An 18,720-nucleotide genomic window follows, 5' to 3' on the forward strand; every position below is an offset into this window, starting at 1 on the left:
AGGTTCAAAGACTTTGCAGTGCACAGAGAATAAATATATGAATAAAATGATTTCCACAGCTACCTGAAACCAAATACATGATAGCTGCAACATATAACAAATAGTTTTTAAGATTATACATGGTTTACATTTGTTTATTTTCATTTAGCTTTTCAGTTTTTACTTTGAGTTTCTGTCTTGTCTTATCATCATTAAGTTTTTAAGTGATTCAGATACAGATTCTAGACCAAGGTTAAAGGACAGCTAAAAGGGAGAGATCATCCCCTGAGAAATAGTAACACCTCAGTACATTATGTTCTTCTTAACTGTGTTGTAGGGAAAAATCCCTTACCAGCACAGAATAGAAGCCGAGTCGCAAATCAAGGTTCAAAGCGTGTCTTTATTGTACAATTTACTAGGATCCTAGGGAGACCCCCGTAGCCAGCTCAGAAACAGTGGCTTGGCCACGTTGATCTCAATTAAATCACATCAGCTCTGGATCTTTATAGGGATCCAAAATTCGCGCGGGAACATTTGATTATGCCTTTTTTTACACAATGTATAAAGTGGTCTGTCAGTTTCAAAAGTCCCTAGGAAGTTTCATGGATTAGCATTTGTATGGTGTGTGTTCGTGTTAATGGGATTACTTGGTCCTGCCCCGGTGTCTAAATGCGTTTCCCATTACTATCTCTATGTGTCCTCTTATTTAAATTGGTCCTATTGTTCCGTGTCTGTGTTTCCTGCTTGTGAGATTGAGTGTTAATGTCATCCTGTCCTGTTGGGTGTCTGGGGTATTTCATTCTTAACCTTTTATCCTTATCTCTTAGATTTTTATGTCTGCCTTGGCCGAATTGGTAATATTTCAGTGATAGCTTGGTTTTGATAACCCACTCTCTGTCTCGTTTCATAGGGATCTTGATCTTCCTTGGCCAGTTTAAAATGCAGCTACAGGCTGTTGCTAGGCAGATTAGGGATCTCCCGCAGTTTCTGAAATTCGTGAGTCTCTCAGCTGTGCAGGGGGAGACCCGATCGAATATCCATCCGGGGGTGCCCCTCTGCATTGTTGGCCCGTTATGAGTGGTGCCAATTAGTCCAATAAAAATATATTTGATGATACAAATATGGTTTTCTGGAAAATTTCCTCCTTCAGTCCCTCCTCTCGTCCAGGGGGTGCCATTCATGGCTGACCCCCCATGGACGACCTTCAGAGGAACAGTGATTTGTACAGCTGTTGTCCTTGCCGTTGTTGTTGTTCCTCTTCTTCTGTATCGTTGTTAAGTTCTTGCATCTGGATACTGGCAGTGGGTAGCATTCTTGATGTAATATTTGCACATATCACTTTAATACAGGTTAGGCCAAGGCAGAGTGTGAACAGGATGGCTACTACTAGGATCAATCCCTTCATAATATATGCTCCCCAAACTGTGTTAAACAGCCATCCTAACCACCCATCAGTCCCTGTTAACCCCTGTTTAAAGTTATCCAATTGCTTTTGTATCCCGGACATGGCTGCTGTTATGTTTAGTGTCTCGTCGTGTACGTATGTGATGCATTTTTCCTTGATGATGGTGCATACCCCCCCTTGTCTGGCTAGCTGATAGTCCACCGCATATCTCGTTTGTTGTGTGTATAGTCTGAGTTCTGCGAGTTCTTGGTCAATTGCGCCTAATGCTTGTAGGGTGTTGTTTCCTAAAATGGTCAGTCCACATATGAAGAAGTTCCTATTACTGGCACTGATCACCCCTGCGGCGCCTCCCAGGGATAGTGTCCCCAGAAATCCATATCCTAAAGAAGACCCTAGTGTGACAGGGGCCTGCCAGTCGGAGCAAAATTCTGCGCTGATGGCCCTGGTCACTATGCGTTTCTGGACATGCCCTTCACTTGGGCATGGAACCGTGAGAGGTCTGATTGTCCCTACGGAAAAGAACCTTGGAGGCCTGTCTGTGGCCGTCATATATACATTTTTAAATAAAAACACGTACCCGTCTTTAACCCGATAACATGCATTACCCCGGGGTCGTTTGACCGCATGGCCCCATCTTGTGGAACCTTCCCTCCCCCTGGACTGTCCACTTGATTGTACCTCTTGGTGAGAATCAAATGGATATGTCCCTGAGGCTGAGCTTACGTGGGTGCTGTTGCACTTGCCACACATAAGCTGCCTACCCGCGGTGACTGCAATGCATTTTTGTTGCTTGCAGTCACAAGTGAAGTGTCCTTCCCGGACCCGGCACTCCTGGAGAGCACAATGTGCCTCAGCGCACGAATCATTTTTAGGGACAAAGGCATGCACGCACCCCCATCCCTCTCCCTTAAAACATTGTGGGTAGTTCCCATGTGTCTCCTCCGGTTGGGGTCCCGTCCCCCTTAGAATTCCCGGCTCAGTGAGCTCTACACACCTTCCTTGTATCCCTTGCTTAAAGTACCCAATATGTTCTTTGCAGGGTGCCCCCGATGTGTCAATAGTGAATAACTCTTGTGGGAGCCACCCTGGTGTTGCGATGAATAGGGAGTTTACTGATCGCGCTGAGGGGTAACAAGCGGTCCTATTCCCATAGATCTGGATGTGTGTTTTCAGGAATAGGTTTCCTTCCATGATTGGTGGTTCTGCTCCCCTAACCCCCATATGTTGGAGTGTATTTACAATGGTCAGGGTTATTATCAGATATGTCCCTGTTCCCATATCGCTCTTTTTTTTTCAACAGTATTTTACAATTACAGTATATACAGAAAATAAACAGGCAATTAAATTAAAAGTAGTTGGTTCCGACGTCTTGATAGTAGATCTAGTCCTGGTTCCTGTGGAAGTTGAATGAGCAAAACGGTATTTTTTAGTTCATTTGTCCTCATATAGTTTTAATTGGGTCCAGTGTTTCCAGACCCCCTGTCCCCTTATATCTATACAGGCACAGGTATCTCCGCTAACAATGACCTCGTAAGGTCCGTGCCATCTTGGGGCAAATCCTGGTTTTGCAGGAAGCACTTTTGTTAATACCCGGCTCCCGGCTTTTGGGACTTCTGGTAATATTTCTGAGTCCCCCTCTGCGTCGACCTGTGCCTGATTAGAAATTACGGACCGGCGCATCCCCTTCAATTGGGTGCTAAGGTCTCGGATGTATTGTCGGATACATCCATTCATTTGTATGTAGTCTTATCAAAAGACATCGCTTTCCCCATTAAAATCACATGCCATAGAGTTCCGATCTTTATACGAGTACTCTTACACTATCTCTAATTTGATCATTTGTTTGCGTGCAAGCGCTACACCACAGTACTTCACAAAATAATTATGTCTTTATCAATATTCAATATAGTATATGAATATATCATACAAAGTTGGTTAAGGCTTTTCAGGATTTGATGTTATTCTTGTGTCTATATGGCAGTGCTATACTGTATAATAAAAATAATCAAGCGGCAGTTGTATCATACCACTTTACACATCGTACCCGTGATATCCAAACCCTTTTAATTTAAGCCGTTTCTTTTTTTAAACTGAGCTCCAGATCGAAACCCCCGCACTCTAGGAAAAGTAACAGGCGCCGAATCAAAATCAAAGCAGGTACAATACATACCAGTTATTTGATTAGGAACATTTTGGTTTCTTAACTGGCTAGGTTTTAAGCTTTGCAGTGCTTTTATATTTGGCAAACCTTGAACCTTGATGGCTCATGAAATTCCGACGGCAGTACATAATTTTAAACTAGTTCAGAATACTAAACTATCTGACGTTCGCAAATCGCGATATTCTGCGATTAATACTGTATTTCACTGACTTGATACACTTTAAACTAATTCATAGACCTCAGTCTTTTGTTCCTGCTTTTCTACCTTTCCACAAAATAACTTATTTTCTTCTCTTAACCCCTCAACTAACTCTTATAATTTCTACTTCAAGACAAAGGAAAGAGCACATGCTTCCTTCCAAGGTTTAAATCCTTTCTTAACGTTAAAACAAACAACAACAAAGCATCCACGCAACCACTTTGTTTAAACACACACAGACACACACATGGAAGCTTCCAAAAGTCATTCCACAGTACATCCTTTTTCATTCAAACTTATCATTTCAGACTGGGATGAGTGTAAAACATTCAAAGAGAATACTGAACATTGATTAAGACAATCGCTTTTATTCTTCTTTCTTCCAAACTGTAATTGACTCAAAGCAGAAGTAAATTCAAGAAATCCTATCACTTGAATCTTTACAGTTTTAACACTCTCCCAGCCCCCCTGAGGCTAAACCAAGGTGCAATGTACTGCACCCACTGCCTGTAGCAAACATTCCACAGGAACAAAGAGCTTCCTGCTCTCAATCTAATTACAACAACAACCACCTACATTCGACAAGCTACCAGATCTCACAAACACACTGAAATACAAAAACTAAGATCTCTCCTATCCATCTGCTGCCTTTCCCCTGGCGTAAAAGGCTTATAGGTTGCCTTTGGTTGTGCTAACGTCCCTCCTCTCGTGACTGGCGCTAGATTATAATTGTCTATGTTTTCTTTTGATGCTGGAGTGGCTGTATGTTTCTGCACTGACTCGTATGGGCGCCGAGGGTCCGTTTCCTCTGATCTCTGCGTTATCTCCGCAGTGTGGTTTCTGCATTCTAATTCCCTCACTCTCTCCTGTAATACTTTAATTTGCTCTGTCTCTTTGTGTCTCTCCTCCATAGAGGCATTTACTTCCTCAATTAGTCCAGCTAACTGGGTCACTAATATTACTCCCATTACTTTTGTTTTGTCCCGTTTAACTCCGTCTACCCACTTTCTTTGATCTTCTAAAGTTTGTGATGCGTTCCACCCATTCCGTTTCATCTTTGCAACAATCGCTTCTCTGGCTAACAGATACTTCAAAATGAGAGCTACTGCAGTTTCTCCCTTAACAACGTGGTCTGCCATTTTTCTGTCTAGCAGTCCTGCAACCCCCGTATGCTGGCTGCTACAGTAAAAGTGCCTCAACTCTCTCCCTTATCTCCTGTCACTGATACTGCCCCAGCACCGTCTGTATTGCTGTAGGTTCTCGTAGTGAGGTTCCAGTGGGTCTCTTTCCCCTGGGCTCCCCCAACTATTCCTGACACCTCACGCTTGGACTATTTTGTGTTGTCTTATTGGGATGTGTGCTGGTTGTTTAGTGGGTTTGTCCGCCCCTGTTCCCAGCCCCTCTAAGTACAACGCCTCCCGCTCGGCCACCACCCCCACTAGCAGGGTTGATCCGTTACCCCCCAAAACCGGGTATCCTGCTATGGGCTGTGGTGTTCCCTACAGACGAACAAGGTTATCAAACTCCGCCCGGGTCCCTAATGGATCCTCCGTCGTCGTGTCTCTTGGTCAGGATGGATCGGGTCCACTTTTCCTCAACACTTACACACCTGTACTCTGTTATCAAAGCCCCTGTTATAGTTAGTAACTGTATCGACTCTGAGGTTGTTCGTCCCTTCAGAGTCAGTGTTGTTACCCGATTTACACTGTCCGTGCCTTGCACCCTGAGTGCCTGTGCCTCTTAGCGCCCGCTTCAAAACCCAACCTTAGCGTGGGAGATTTCTCCTCTTAACGTCCAGTTTAGGGTAGGGCACCTTGAGTCAAGCACTCCCTTGTCCTATTGCCTTGGCACAGACAGCGGTTTCATTTACAATCCTGGGTTAGTTACACCAATTAGTTCTGCATGCGGTACTTATCTTTATATTAGTCTTAATTCCTGTTATCAAATAGCCCAAAACCTGTTATCTTTACCTCTGGTCCTTTACTCCTATTAAAGTTAAAAGTTACTTACCTTCTTCCACGCGGTCGTTCTGACCTGTACCTCTTTAGTGCGGACTTCTGTTTCAATTTAAAAACTTAGGCAAGATTATACAGTTCTACAAGACAACAATACTTAAAACAGACAAACCCTAACCCTTAAAGGTACCTCACTTTGAACGGAGACCTGCACTCGCCTTTGACTGCTCTGGATTTGTATCAGATTCGTTTAAATTTGATCCCGACTTTCAAACTGTGGCCATCAGTCAGAAGTCAGATATCAAATCCTGCCGTGACTACGCCATTTTGTTGTAGGGAAAAATCCCTTACCAGCACAGAATAGAAGCCGAGTCGCAAATCAAGGTTCAAAGCGTGTCTTTATTGTACAATTTACTAGGATCCTAGGGAGACCCCCGTAGCCAGCTCAGAAACAGTGGCTTGGCCACGTTGATCTCAATTAAATCACATCAGCTCTGGATCTTTATAGGGATCCAAAATTCGCGCGGGAACATTTGATTATGCCTTTTTTTACACAATGTATAAAGTGGTCTGTCAGTTTCAAAAGTCCCTAGGAAGTTTCATGGATTAGCATTTGTATGGTGTGTGTTCGTGTTAATGGGATTACTTGGTCCTGCCCCGGTGTCTAAATGCGTTTCCCATTACTATCTCTATGTGTCCTCTTATTTAAATTGGTCCTATTGTTCCGTGTCTGTGTTTCCTGCTTGTGAGATTGAGTGTTAATGTCATCCTGTCCTGTTGGGTGTCTGGGGTATTTCATTCTTAACCTTTTATCCTTATCTCTTAGATTTTTATGTCTGCCTTGGCCGAATTGGTAATATTTCAGTGATAGCTTGGTTTTGATAACCCACTCTCTGTCTCGTTTCATAGGGATCTTGATCTTCCTTGGCCAGTTTAAAATGCAGCTACAGGCTGTTGCTAGGCAGATTAGGGATCTCCCGCAGTTTCTGAAATTCGTGAGTCTCTCAGCTGTGCAGGGGGAGACCCGATCGAATATCCATCCGGGGGTGCCCCTCTGCATTGTTGGCCCGTTATGAGTGGTGCCAATTAGTCCAATAAAAATATATTTGATGATACAAATATGGTTTTCTGGAAAATTTCCTCCTTCAACTGGAATTTATTTTATTAACATTTCAACACCCAGTATGCATAGACAGTTGGTATCCAATGAGTGTGTGGTTTACACTCGGATGTTTTTCGTGGTTTTTTGAACTGCCCTGATCTAAGAAATTAAAAATTTATTGCAAACAAATTAGTTTTTGTAAAATAAACACATAAGAAAACTTTTCAGGTCCCTTTGTAATGAGAATTAGCTTCAATAAAAGAGAAATAAAATTAGAGAGAAAATTGCAACAAGCAGAAGTAATAAAGTGTTGGAAAAGTTTATTTTTATTTCAAACGCATTAAAGTAATAAAAATGATTGCTCACACACTTTCTCTAATAATGGACTGGATTTTTCTGTTAATATAGTGGCACTTTATTTACTTGTAGGTGGTAGAGTAACTTCAGATTCGGGGCAACTGCATAATTCAACATGGAAATACTAAACATTGTTCTCTTGAGGTGCAGTGTCCCATTGAGAAACTGTCTTCCTCACCATTGAAATGTATTGAATAGTGTAAAGTTGCTGCATTTCGATGATAGATACAAATTAAGTGTGCCACAAAAGTTAAATCAAGCCATTACAAGTCTAAACTACAAGGTGTTAATTGCTACCAATCAACGTCTGGGACTGAAAATTAACTATTAAAAGTATGGAGTTTAATAATAATTGCCGCAACATCACCTTATCAGGCTTGGTGTTCAACATTGTTTCATAATGCTCATCTGAGGTGTCTTTGGGATGTCTTATTATGTTAAAGGTGAAAAAAAGCAAAAGTTGTTGTTGGTCAATGCCTGACTTAACATTGAAATGACAGACTCTACTTTGCAATTCCTTCTCTGCCCTTCCAAAGTTAATTTCACAATTTTACGGTCTGGTTAAGGAGATACACAGTGCTTGTCCTGTTCATTCAGGTCTCAGATATCCAGTTTCCCTCGCTGTGACATTATCATCTCGCATTTCATCAACTTTTCACACACAAATTGTAAAAACCTAAATGTACAAGTTCGAGTCTAACAAACAGCAGATCTCTGCTGCAGTAAAATCTGGTCCACTGTGGGGTTTTTTTCAGCATGGTGCGGGTATGATAATACAGAAAGAATTCTCAGTTCCAGTCGGTAGGTGTGTGGGACATTGGGCTTCTTACTCATCTGTCAGTTTATTTAAGTTCATTTCACAGTTATGGACGTAGTGCGATTTTAATTTTGTACCTATCAAAGGTATGAAAATCTAAACCCCTGCTTCAGCAAAGCAGATTGCATATTGCTGCTTATTTGAAGCTGAAATATGTTGCAAAGCACTGGTATCATGACTTGCTTTTCACCAATATTGAATTATAAACCAGGTTATTGACTTTACTGTTTTACGCAGTGGCTGACAGTCTGTAAGTGATAAAAATTTGAAACTCCGATGATCATAACTTTAAATTTCCCTTTTTAATCTGTAAGCAGTTCTACTCATCAACTATGATGGGATAGATCACTAGTGTTTGTTCATAAACACTTCTGCTATGCTCTATAATATACAAGTAACTTGTAATCTATTGCTGATGTATTTTAAATAAATGATTGAGCAGTAAGCGATTCTGGCAATGGGGGATACAGTGCCTGTACTTTTAATAGGTAAATCAAACTCTTCCAAGGCAGATGTACTACTAATCAGATGCAGAGGGACATAAAATCATAGAATCTCTACAGTGCAGGAGGAGGCCATTCAGCCCATTGGGCCTGCACTGATGACAATCCCACCCAGGTCCTATCCCTGTAACCCCATGTATTTACCCTGCTAACCCCCCTGACACGAAGGGACAATTTTAGCACAGCCAATCAACTTAACCCTCACATCTTTCGACTGTGGGAGGAAGCCAGTGCACCTGGAGGACACCCACAAAGACTGTCACGGGGAGAATGTGCAAACTCCACACAGTCACCCAAGGCCAGAATTGAACCCAGGTCCCTGGCGCTGTGAGGCAGCAGCTAACCACATATTATCAACTTTGTCCAACAGTGTGACTTTCATCCAGAGCTGCAGTCCATGCTGCGCCAGTGTGATTATTCCCACTTTATATAAGTCACCTTTATGACTGTTATGACCAGGTGAGGAAGGGCTTCCCTCTATTCAGCCTTCTTGGTTGGTCACAACAGAGGTTTAAATTTCTTTTTTACGAGGATATGCCTTTTGCAAATCAGAATATATTTATCTATTTAAGCTATGATCAGTAAGGAGCCAGTCAAACAAGAGTTTAATGAGTCAAAGAAAGACCAAATTTATTAACCACTAAATCTGAGAAAAATAATAAAAATGCAGTAGAACATAGAACATTACAGCGCAGAACAGGCCCTTCGGCCCACGATGTTGCACCGACCAGTTAAAAAAAAACTGTGACCCTCCAACCTAAACCAATTTCTTTTCGTCCATGAACCTATCTACGGATCTCTTAAACGCCCCCAAACTAGGCGCATTTACTACTGATGCTGGCAGGGCATTCCAATCCCTCACCACCCTCTGGGTAAAGAACCTACCCCTGACATCGGTTCTATAACTACCCCCCCTCAATTTAAAGCCATGCCCCCTCGTGCTGGATTTCTCCATCAGAGGAAAAAGGCTATCACTATCCACCCTATCTGAACCTCTAATCATCTTATATGTTTCAATAAGATCCCCTCTTAGCCGCCGCCTTTCCAGCGAAAACAATCCCAAATCCCTCAGCCTCTCCTCATAGGATCTCCCCTCCATACCAGGCAACATCCTGGTAAACCTCCTCTGCACCCTCTCCAAAGCCTCCACATCCTTCCTGTAATGTGGGGACCAGAACTGCACACAGTACTCCAAGTGCGGCCGCACCAGAGTTGTGTACAGTTGCAACATAACGCTACGACTCCTAAATTCAATCCCCCTACCAATAAACGCCAAGACACCATATGCCTTCTTAACAACCTTATCTACTTGATTCCCAACTTTCAGGGATCTATGCACACATACACCTAGATCCCTCTGCTCCTCCACACTATTCAAAGTCCTCCCGTTAGCCCTATACTCAACACATCTGTTATTCCTACCAAAGTGAATTACCTCACACTTCTCCGCATTAAACTCCATCCGCCACCTCTCGGCCCAACTTTGCAACCTGTCTAAGTCTTCCTGCAAACTACGACACCCTTCCTCACTGTCTACCACACCACCGACTTTGGTGTCATCAGCAAATTTGCTAATCCACCCAACTATACCCTCATCCAGATCATTAATAAATATTACAAACAGCAGTGGCCCCAAAACAGATCCCTGAGGTACACCACTTGTAACCGCACTCCATGATGAATATTTACTATCAACCACCACCCTCTGTTTCCTATCCGCTAGCCAATTCCTGATCCAATTTCCTAGATCACCCCCAATCCCATACATCTGCATTTTCTGCAGAAGCCTACCATGGTGAACCTTATCAAACGCCTTACTAAAATCCATATATACCACGTCCACTGCCTTGCCCCCATCCACCTCCTTGGTCACTTTCTCAAAAAACTCAATTAGGTTAGTAAGGCACGACCTACCTGCCACAAAACCATGCTGACTATCATTTTTGTCAGTGTCATGCATTCAACTTTGATGCATTCATTAGGGTGCACATACACACACACAAACATCAGAAATAAGGGGAGTTAATGTCCAATTAAAAAAAGGTAAAAGAATATACATTTAATTGTCCTTTGATGGCTCTTGGGGCATAGATTTGAAACCTTGTGGCCAATTTAGGTTAGCTGGTTTGTTGGATATGGTCAGGCGGAAAAGGTGTTGCAATTATTACGAGACCTCAGTTCACTGGTAGGTGTCTGGTAGTGTGTTGGCTCTTTGAACCAGTTGACACACTTATTCCAAAAGAGAGAGATGGAGAAAGCAAAAGCCCTCAGCTTGTTTCTTCAGTTGAAGACTTTCTGACCCTACCTGTGTGGTGGTTTTGGATGTGTTGTCTATGGCAGCCATTGTTTCAATATTTAGTACTTTATATTCGTAATGTTTCTTGCTTACACAGTTACGAGTTTTGGTAGATGTCTGGATAGCAGGAAATGATTCTTCACACTCCATTGAGGCTGATCTGTTGGTATCTTACCTTCAACATGGAATGTGGCCTTGCATTTTTTAACATTTGCTCTGTCGTAGTTCAAACTGCAGAAGTTCCACTCAGTTGAAAGTTGAAAATTATATTTTCAAAAGTAAAGAGGTGTAGCTTCATAACAATTTACCTCTTGGGTAAATGAGTGTCCAAATTCCCTAATAGTTATGATGTTCAAATTCATTTCTTGTAGAGCTCCTGCTGCTGACGGAGAGAGCAGGCCTCCATTGTTCAGCAGGCATTAGGGATGCAACGTGGATGCTTAGTTATTTGGTACATTTAAGGCAGAGATCAATACTTTTTTGATCTCTAAAAGCATCAAGGAATATGGGAATCAGATGGAACATGAGTTGAGGTCAAAGAGCAGCCATGATCTTAGTGAATGGTGGAACAGACCCGTGGGACTGCCTGGTCTACTTCTGCTCCTATTTCCTATCTTATATCCTTATTAAAAAAACTTTGTGTCACGCAGTTCTTTTGAAGATCCTTTCTTTAAATATAAAATATCAGTCCACCGAATATAACATCCAGCCTTTGGCACAGATTGACAATTTGCAATTGATCAGGGAAATTTGCAGCTGATTTGTGTCGTTGTCTTGGGTACAGTAATCTAATATCGTTTATGTCAGGAAAACCACTACAGGTTGATGAAATATTGTACATTCAAGTCAAGTAAATACATGTAAAACAGTGAAAGTGCAGCAGGTTTGATTTGAATGGATGAGCTGGGCTAGGTCAAATGCCATTTTTCATCTGTACCTTTTTGAGATTTTGCATGTACAAACCAAGATAGAGAAGCAATAGTGTCAGGGTCATTACCATGACTCAAAGTGATGCAGCTCTAGATGTGTATTGCATATCATTGAACAAAAAGAACTCTAAACATAATTCATTTTCAGCACCTACATAATAGAGCACATAAATTGAGCAAAAAGTACATCCAGTTCGGGTGTCTTATCAAAATCTTTATACACCAAATATTTGGCAAATTATGTAAGTGGAAATGTAAGAAAAAAATCATTATTGATTTGAAAGTGGCCTTTCCAGTTGTCCATTTTGAACTGTTCAGGCATTGTTCCTTATAACAGTAGTTAACAATTTAAAAATTAATTTGGTAACATAGACTGTTTAATGGGTGTTTGTGTGTATGGAAGGTTTCACTTACCTTTTCAACTTTGCCAATGTCATTTTCTCACTGTATTGTGTCCAGTTCCTTTCCTACATTTAGGAAATTGGGATTTAGTGTCTTGAAGCATGTGTGCTGATATGTTAGGTATTTCTGTTTCTAATTCGTTCAATATGTTCATTTTCATCTTCCAATATTTGTAACCCAAAGGACTTTGTGTGTTGCAGAGTAATCGTATCTTTGTTCATGATGGAAAATGTTCATTTTTGTAATTTGCTGCTTTGATTTCATATTTCATATTCAGTTGTTTCAGTTAGCGTTTCCTGTGCCAGCTCAAGCTAAAACATATGAAAAAAATTAAAACAGAAAGGGGAATTTTGAAGCATTATATAAAAGAAGTGGGTCCACAGCAATAACGTAAATCGATCTGATAGTGATTTTTTTTTTGCAATTTGCTCAATTTTCTTTGACATTTTACATGGATGCCAGTCAACCAGTTTCACCCCCAAATATTCCCCTTTGTTTGATTATTAGATGTGACAGTGCCCTCCAACTTTAACCTTCATTTCTACTTAATGGCCCTCAAACATGTGGCTTCTATTTTATTGTCCTATTCCTATCTATCCAACTGTATCTACAACAATTATTTTTACATCCTGCACCATCACCTCTTGAATTCCCCATTGATCTATCCTTGGCCTGTCCACATTTGCAATACAATTTGGCCCCTCAGTAATATCATTCACAGGAATTCTGTTAATTTCCATGTGTAGGCTGATGACGTCTAATTTAACCCGAACGATCAAACTGCCTGTCTGGAATCATTAATGGGTCACAATTTCTTTCCACTGTAAAGCTGGAGGAACAATAGAGAGGATGTGATATTCCAGTTGGGATGAGCCTTGGTCAGACCCCATCTGGAGAGCTGCATTCCATTTCGGGCACTGGACCTCAGAAAGGATTTATTGGTTTTGGAGTGGAAACAATAAAGATGCCAGAGCTTAAAGGATTAAAAGATGAACTCAGGTTACATAAACTTGCTTTATATTCCCTGAAGTTTAGATTATTGAGTAATGATCTAATTGGTTTGTTTAAAATGATAACAGGATACAGAGAGACGATTTCCCGTAGTGGGGGAATCCAATACAAGGAGGCACAGTTTTAAAATCACAACTAGACCATTTTCGAGTGACATCAGGAGGCATTTTTTTCATGAGAAGTGTGGGGCTAATCTGGAATTCTGTCTGCCAAAGGGCTGAGGATATTGGGGCAAGTAAATTTTCAGGACTGTAGTTTTATCAGATGAAGATATCCAAGATTATGAATCAAAAAGGAGTTGAGATACAGATCAGTTATGATCTAAACGAATGGCAAAATAGATCCAAGGGAATACATAGCCAATTATTTTCCTGTGTTTCTAAGACCAATCTCATTTGTTACCAACCCTCACTATAAACTCTGGTGTCTTTCAGCAATCTCCCTAGCCACTCGGTCAGTATGAGCCTGATCATTTTGAACTTCTGTTAATGTTTGCCTCTCCGAAAAAGCATCCACCCAGTCTTTCCCCCCCGCCCTATCCCTGTAACACTGCACATTTACCATAGCCAATCCACCTAAGCTGCACATCTTTGGACTGTCGAAGGAAACTGGAGCGCGCGGAAAAAATCCACGCAGACACGGGGAGAACGTGCAAACTCTTCACAGACAGTGACCCAAAGGTGGAATTGAACCTGGGTTCCTGACACTGTGAAGCAGCAGTGATAACCACTGCGCCATGGTCCAATACCAATTTTACTCGGCACTCTCACTCTCCAGCCTCTCATACTGGCCGGTATTTTACGACCTCACTCAGGCGAGGCTTGTAAAATCCCGCCCGAGACCAACTGAGAATTCCGTTTAGTGAGACCCTCCTGCCCCCATTCCGGGGCTGGCGTGGCAGTAAAGTTCTGGCCACTATTTCTGTAACTAGCACCTGCTTTTTTTTATTATTTAGCCAGTCAACATCAATGTGGAGCTGATTCATGTTAGTTTATGCTTTTTGACCAATTACTAAAGTCTTAATTCCTGGCTCATGCAGTCAGTGAAGAGACTTAACTTTCCCAGCCATTTGGCAACAAATATTTTACAAGATTTCAACAACTGTTTTATAAATAGGACATTTTTACAGGACAGGTGCTCCGGTTCTAAGGAGCCATTGTAGGAAGCAGTTCAATTTAATTGCACTCTATTACAAATCCGGTCACAATATTTAGTTGATAACTAATTAATTCATGCTTCATTAGCATGAGTTAGGAACACAAGTTGGCCCACATCTTCTGAAGTCCAGAGCAACTGAGCCTGCATTTAAATCTGTGTTCCGCGTCTGGTCCCTGTGGAAGTCCTAACATATGCACATTGCTCAGGAAGCTGAAACTACCAAGGGGCTGATTTGTGCTGTCTGGGACTCTCCATTAATGCCTTTGACCCTGAGCTCCAAGTCAGAGACTTGCACCAGATATGTGGGACTCATCTGTATACTCACCCAGAAAATGTTATGCTGGCTAATAGCTGGTCTTACTCAGAGATTAGCCAACGTAACCGAACTGAACACCACAAACAAACCCCACCTCCACACCCCACCCCCATCATCCGCTGGTCTGACTCTCTTCCAACACCAATTCTACACCCCCGAACCAACCATGTGATCAAACTGCCTACCCAAACTGACCAGCCCCCAACCCTGACTTCACCATCCTCCAAACTGACTGTCCACCCGGCTCGACTGCCTACCTGGCTTGACTACCCACTCACCCACCCATCCACCCACATACCCATTCACCGACCCACTCAACCATCCACCCACCCACTCACCCATCCACCCACTCACCCATCCACCCACTCACCCATCCACCCACACACCCATCCACCCACACCCCCACCCATCCACCCACACACCCACCCATCCACCCACACACCCACCCACGCACCCACCCACCCATCCACCCACACACCCACCCATCCACCCACACACCCACCCATCCACCCACACACCCACCCATCCACCCACACACCCACCCATCCACCCACACACCCATCCATCCACGCACACACCCATCCATCCACCCACACACCCATCCATCCACCCACACACCCATCCATCCACCCACACACCCATTCATCCACCCACACACCCACCCATCCACTCATCCACCCACCCATCCACTCATCCACTCATCCATCCACCCACCCATCCACTCATCCACCCACCCACTTATCCACCCACCCACTCACTCATCCATCCACACACACACCCACCCACCCATCTCACTCACTCACACACCCACTCACACACCCACTCACACACCCACTCACACACCCACTCACACACCCACTCAATCACCCACTCAATCACCCACTCAATCATCCATCCACCCATCCACCTACCCACTCATTCACCTACCCACTCATTCACCTACCCACTCATTCACCTACCCACTCATTCACCTACCCACTCATCCACCTACCCACTCATCCACCTACCCACTCATCCACCTACCCACTCAAGTGGATAGAGCTGTGAAGAAGGCCTATAGTGTGTTAGCTTTTATTAACAGGGGGTTGGAGTTTAAGAGCCGTGGGGTTATGCTGCAACTGTACAGGACCTTGGTGAGACCACATTTGGAATATTGTGTGCAGTTCTGGTCACCTCACTATAAGAAGGATGTGGAAGTACTGGAAAGAGTGCAGAGGAGATTTACCAGGATGCTGCCTGGTTTGGAGGGTAGGTCTTATGAGGAAAGGTTGAGGGAGCTAGGGCTGTTCTCTCTGGAGCGGAGGAGGCTGAGGGGAGACTTAATAGAGGTTTATAAAATGATGAAGGGGATAGATAGAGTGAACGTTCAAAGACTATTTCCTCGGGTGGATGGAGCTATCACAAGGGGACATAACTATAGGGTTCGTGGTGGGAGATACAGGAAGGATGTCAGAGGTAGGTTATTTACGCAGAGAGTGGTTGGGGTGTGGAATGGACTGCCTGCAGTGATAGTGGAGTCAGACACTTTAGGAACATTTAAGCGGTTATTGGATAGGCACATGGAGCACACCAGGATGATAGGGAGTGGGATAGCTTGATCTTGGTTTCAGATAAAGCTCGGCACAACATCGTGGGCCGAAGGGCCTGTTCTGTGCTGTACTGTTCTATGTTCTATGTTCATCCACCTACCCACTCATCCACCTACCCACTCATCCACCTACCCACTCATCCACCCACCCACTCATCCACCCACCCACTCATCCACCCACCCACTCATCCACCCACCCACTCATCCACCCACCCACTCATCCACCCACCCACTCATCCACCCACCCACTCATCCACCCACCCACTCATCCACCCACCCACTCATCCACCCACCCACTCATCCACCCACCCACTCATCCACCCACCCACTCATCCACCCACCCACTCATCCACCCACCCACTCATCCACCCACCCACTCATCCACCCACCCACTCATCCACCCACCCACTCATCCACCCACCCATTCATCCACCCACCCACTCATCCACCCACCCACTCATCCACCCACCCACTCATCCACCCACCCACTCATCCACCCACCCACTCATCCACCCACCCACTCATCCAACCACCCACTCATCCAACCACCCACCCACTCATCCAACCACCCACCCACTCATCCACCTACCCACTCATCCACCCACCCACTCATCCACCCACCCACTCATCCAACCACCCACCCACTCATCCACCCACCCACTCATCCACCCACCCATTCATCCACCCACCCACTCACTCATCCATCCATCCACACACGCACGCACACTCTTACCCACCGATCTACTCACCCACTTACCCACCCATCCACTTATTTACTCACCCATCCACTGATACACCCACCCTCCACTCAGTGACCCAACCACTCAGTCGCCCAACCACCCACCCACTCACCCAACCACCCACCCACTCACCCACCCACTCACCCACCCACTCACTCAACCTCATGCCCACGCACGTAACCGACTCACTCATTCACTCCCACCCACTATCACTCACTCAGTCACCTACACTCGTTTAATAAAAGACTCGAGACTTTTAAAAACTGACCTGAATACAGTAGCTACTTCACAAAAAAAAAATGACCTCCTTCCTTTGACTCTCCCGCAATCACTAGACTTGCCTTGGAAAGACTGTGCTTGCCTATTTCTGCTGCAGCTGGGATCGAAGTCCTGGCTGAATATGGGCAGTTCCGTTAGGGTGTAGAAAACTTTGTGGACACATTTCTGCTAACCGGAACATCTGGGCCATTGCCTGTCCTATCACAGAAAGGTGTGCTAAAATGTGCATGATTCTAAGCACCTCCTCACCAAAAAAGACCGGTACAGTCGGACACATTGACTGACGATTCATAAAGAGAATTATTATAAGTGCTAAAACTTGAAAATGTATGTATTACCATTCTCGGACAGGATTTGGGGAATGCTTTTTAAGGGCATTTGCATAACACACTCCTGTCACATATATAACTGATTTTGCATTTATCAGGATCATGCACCCAAAATAATTCCATATGGTTTTGTAGGAAATTTGTTTTTATATTTTAAATAATAGTACAGGTTTAGCACTTTGATTATTTTAATGACATTGGGAAAACTATTGTAGACATTGAATAATGAGGTGTTAAATTGGCCCAGTTTAGGTGAACAATTAATAGTTTAACATCTCCAAGGTGCAAATGAGGGCACAGGATTCAAATTATGCATTAACATGTAAATTATTTAAAATTGGGAAAATAGGTTAATGCCTTGATTGAAATGATATGCTAATAGGCAGGTAAACATGAAACATGTGATCTAGAAAATAAGTGGATGATTCCTGAATTGTCTGTAACCCAATATGGGGGTATAAGAGTGCAACCATTATGCAATCTGGAGGCTTGGAATATTATTCTCTAAAAATAAGAGTTGAAATGGTTGTCTCAGAATTTTAACTCCATTTTGAAAATCTGGGAATGAAAAGCTGGTACCAGTAAATATGGCCACCAAGCTGTGATTTTTTTCAGCCAATTACAACAATGTCGATTACTACAATAACATCATCAGGCTTCCTGACCCTAAGTGTTCTCGGTTTGGCTGCGCGGAATGTTTGATTTATAAAGTATTTTAGGTCATTTAAGAGGGCTTGATTATCTTTCCATCTTTGCAGTCCTGTCACACTGACTAATTTGCTGCTTCATCACATTGGTTGAATATGCTTGATAGAATATCTTGATGGCTCAGTAGTTATCTGCACTGCATAATATAGTACCAAGAAGATTACCGACTTAATTCTCTGCTTGTACTGTGTTAGCTGATATTCAATGGGTCTATAGCGGAGATACTATTTTCTCATTACTTACATGTTGGCAAGGAAAAAATGAGCCAAGTTTATCATTCCAAATCTCTATCCAGTGACCTTAATGGAAAATGCGCACACATTGATGATAGATTTGATTTTTATTTGATTTGATTTATTATTGTCACATGTATTGACATACAGTGAAAAGTATTGTTTCTTGTGTGCTACACATCTTGTGTGCTATACAGACAAAGCATACTGTACATAGAGTACATTGGGGAGAACGAAAGGAGATGGTGCAGAA

At 43.2% G+C, this 18,720-nt stretch overlaps 1 protein-coding gene across 3 annotated transcripts in view; it reads left to right on the forward strand.

The window, feature by feature from the left end:
- The window catches only part of fbxl17 (F-box and leucine-rich repeat protein 17), a 745,649-nt gene that overhangs the window by 722,994 nt on the left and 3,935 nt on the right, over nt 1–18,720 (forward strand). The window lies entirely within an intron of this gene.

The sequence above is a fragment of the Mustelus asterias genome, chromosome 6, assembly GCF_964213995.1.
Source record: "Mustelus asterias chromosome 6, sMusAst1.hap1.1, whole genome shotgun sequence".
Lineage (NCBI taxonomy): Eukaryota > Metazoa > Chordata > Chondrichthyes > Carcharhiniformes > Triakidae > Mustelus > Mustelus asterias.